Below are 4,104 nucleotides of genomic sequence, written 5' to 3' on the forward strand. Positions count from 1 at the left end.
ACCCTAGAGACTCGTAGTAGCACGCTTCGCACTCCGGTAACTCTATCGCAAACAAATAATAGCCTACATAAGCACTCAAGCATAGATGAAAGGGTAAAACTCAGATAAGAAAGTCCAAACTGAAAGTTCAACTGAAGAGCTTCGATTTGCAAAAAGAATCAATCAAATGAGAGCGGCGAAACTCAAACTACGATCAAAAGAAGTTCGAATTAAAATCTGCTTGAAACCAAATTTTAAATTGTCAAAATCATGTTCAATTTGGTTAAATGGAAATAGGGTTTCGAGACGAAGATTTTGGTGTTGGTTTCACTGGATTTGGACAAACGGTTGAAAAGTTGCGGGCATTTGAAGATCAGGGGCTAATCTGCGATAAAAATAATCACGGATAGGTCCCTGGCTGAAAATAAAATAAAAAGAAAAGACTAAGGAACAAACGTTCACTAGCAGAGACGAACGAACGAACACGTTCACGAACAGAGGCAATTGGGTGAACGTTCGCTAATTAGCGAAACCGAAAAAACCGATCCAACACGAAAAACAAAAAAACCGGGCGACAGCGCCGGGTTTTACCGGTTCCTCGAAAAAACCGACAGCGGCGAGGTGGGATTCTGGCGGGGCTCTGGCGAGGCAAACGGCGGGGCAGGGCGGCGTTGCGGGCGGTGGCATGGCAGGCGGCGGCGAGCGCGACAGGCGGCAGTGGCGCGGCTGCTGCTGCTACTGTGCTAGGGGGCGGCGGGCGGCGCCGGTGTGGGGAGAGGGGCCGGGGGCCTCGACTTATAAAGCCTGGGGGGGGGGGCTTCTTGCACAAGGGGGCGGCGGTGGCGGAGTCCGGTTCAGACTCTAGTTGGAGTCCGCCGGCGGCACGGCGCGGGAGGCGGTGGCGCAGGCGGGCCGGCCTGTTCGGCCTTTTTTTTAAAAAAAAATTCCACCGAAAACAAAAATCCTAATAAAATATAAAAAATCCTAAAAATGCCAGAAAACAATTTTCACCATGTAAATAAAAATATTTAGAACAAAGTGAACATTTTTCTGGCCTAATAATGCAGTTTTGAAAAAATGCATATTTTTCTATTTCAAATAAAATATTTATTTAATTTTAATATTTTTCCTCCAATATTCCCCTCTGATTTTGGAGAAGCCATTTATCTCCTCTCATTTATTTTAATATTGGAAATATTTCAGAGAGAAAAATTATTAAAATAAAAAATGATCCTCTTTCCAAATTTGAGAAAATTCAAATATGAAAATAAATGAAATCTCCAACTCTCTCCTTGGGTCCTTTAGTTGCTTAAGATTTCTGGATCACAACCAAAATGGAAATAAAATATCATATGCATATGATGACCTATGTATAACATCCAAATTGAAAATTTGGATGTTACAGGACATGTAACTTCTCTCCTCTATGGATAATAAGCATCTAGAGAAGCTTAAGGTGTGCATTCTCTCTTATGTGATAGGCTTTGGTGTACTCTCTCTCCTCCTTTGACATCAATTTCCAAGAAGGGATCTTCTAGAGCATGAGTCAATTAGGTTTGCTCCTTGAGTCACATTACAAAGCAACATGTAATATAAGATGCTGGTAGAGGACAAGAATCATCAAGTGAAGCTGGAACAAATATGCAGGATGCAAATGGCAAAGTGTTTTCTCAGCATTGAAATTGGTAACACCGAGCCTTTTTCTTCGGTGGCACTGAGTTGTTTCGATTTAGCTGAAAGAAACAAACCGGTGAGGCCAAATTCAACACAAAGAGAAAGTAATTGTCATCTCAGCTCTCTAGGCAAATAAGATCTCACAAAGATTTGCAAGGAATTAACTGAAAGATTTGCAATGAATTGGATGCAGGGAATGCAGAACATAAAAAGAAAAGAAGTCTAGATGAAGTTTTTTTGAAAAGGGAAACAAACATGCAAGAGACAAATGCAAGAACACAGAAAGACACTAGAGAATTTCATCTAGAATTGGTCGGCGACAAAGTCACCTATGTTAGAGTATATTGACTTAGGAGTCAAGTGAAGGCACTTGATCATAGGTCATACTCACCGTTTAAGCTAAAAATGGGGTTGCCAATTTTCGTTTAAGCATTTTGGTGTATTCACATCCTGTTGAGCTGCTTTGACCCACGACTTGGGGTAAAGCTTCTCTAAGATGGAATAACATACCTTGGGTGGTGTTGTTGATCTTGATCATGTAGTTGAACTTGTGTGGGATGCTCAAGGTTGATGTAGCTCATCAAGAATTGGGAGCACCACTTGTAGTTTGAGTTCATCTACCTACATGGGTTAGTTTTGCAAGGAAGAGCACTTGTGTATCCAAAATGACAATCATGAAATTTGATATCAAATGAAATTCTATATATAGAAATTGTTAAAGGATATATTGAAAGAATTCATGCTTCCTTGACTTCAACCACCATATTGTAGAGACTTGGTGATGTAGAGATTGCTTAAGATATGATGAGTTGCAATCTCATAGACTTAGATTCATCCAAGTACCTACAAGGGTTAGATAGAATGCAAGGGTACAAGTATAGATCCAAGACATATGATCGTCATCATTAGAGAAACATCAAGGATTAGTCAAAGGCTCATGCATTGCATGTATCCAAATGGAGTTCCTGCTCCTTGTTTGAGGAGTCAATGATGTTCAATTCACCTCTCAAACAGTTTCTCATCAACCGGTTTGGTGAATATATCTACCAATTTCTTATTGCTAAGAACGTGCTTAAGTTCAATGTCTCCTTTAGCAACATGATCACGAATGAAATGATGACGAACTTCAATACGCTTAGTTCAAGAATGTTGCACGGGATTGTGAGCAATCTTAATAGCACTTCCATTTTCACAAAGAAATGGAACGTGTTTCACATGTATCCCATAATCTTTAAGAGTTTGGGTCATCCAAAGTAATTGAGCATGACATGAACTGACGACAATGTATTCTGCTTCGGCGGTGGATAAGGATACTGAGTTTTGTTTCTTGGAGGACCAAGACACAAGAGATCTACGAAGAAATTGACAAGTACCCGAAGTGGACTTTCTATCAACCTTGTCACCGGCATAGTCCGAGTCGGAGTAGCCAACGAGATCAAAAGAGGACCTCTTAGGATGCCAAATGCCAAAATTTGGTGTATGAATTAAGTATCTCACTATCCTTTTCACAACCTTAAGTTGGCATTCTTTGGGGGCCGCTTGATATCGTGCACAGATGCACACACTTAGCATAATATCGGGACGGGAGTCACATAGATATAACGATGAACCAATCATAGAGCGGTAAACCTTTTGGTCAACTGGTTCGCCATCCTTTGTCAAGTCAAGATATCCACTAGTAGGCATGGGTGTATTCATACCTTTGCATTCTTGCATGTTGAACTTCTTGAATAAGTCCTTGGTATACTTTGTTTGGGAAACAAAGGGACCCTCCTTAGTTTGCTTGATTATAGACATCTCAAACTTCTCCAACATTAGCCTTCCCAACTTTTCACTAATATGAGGGTTAGTCGAACCAAATATGATATGATCCACATAAATTTGGCAAACAAAAAAAATCACCATTAACCCTTTTAGTAAAAAGTGTTGAATCAATTTTTCCAATATCAAAGCATTTTTCAATAAGGAACTTGGTCAAGCATTTATACCACGCTCTAGGAGCTTGTTTAAGACCATAAAGAGCTTTGTGAAGTTTGTAAACATGGTCAGGTTTCTTAGGATTAACAAAGCCGAGAGGTTGCTTAACATAGACTTCCTCCTCAATTTCACCATTTAGAAAATCACTTTTAATGTCCATTTGATACAATGTGATATCATGACGATTGACATAAGCAAGTAAGATGCGTATGGAGTCAAGTCTAGCAACGGGGGCATATGTCTCATCATAGTCCATACCTTCGACTTGAGTGTAACCTTGAGCGACAAGATGGGCCCTGTTGTGTACAACTTGTCCATCTTCATCTTTCTTATTCCGAAACACCCATTTGGTACCAATGATGTTGTGGTTGTTGTCGGGCTTCTCAACCAATGTCCACACTTGGTTCCTCTCAAAATTGTGTAGCTCTTCATGCATGGCATTTATCCAATCCGTATCTTCTGGTGCTTCTTCAA

The sequence above is a fragment of the Triticum urartu genome, chromosome 3 (genome assembly GCF_003073215.2).
Source record: "Triticum urartu cultivar G1812 chromosome 3, Tu2.1, whole genome shotgun sequence".
NCBI classification, from domain to species: Eukaryota; Viridiplantae; Streptophyta; class Magnoliopsida; order Poales; family Poaceae; genus Triticum; species Triticum urartu.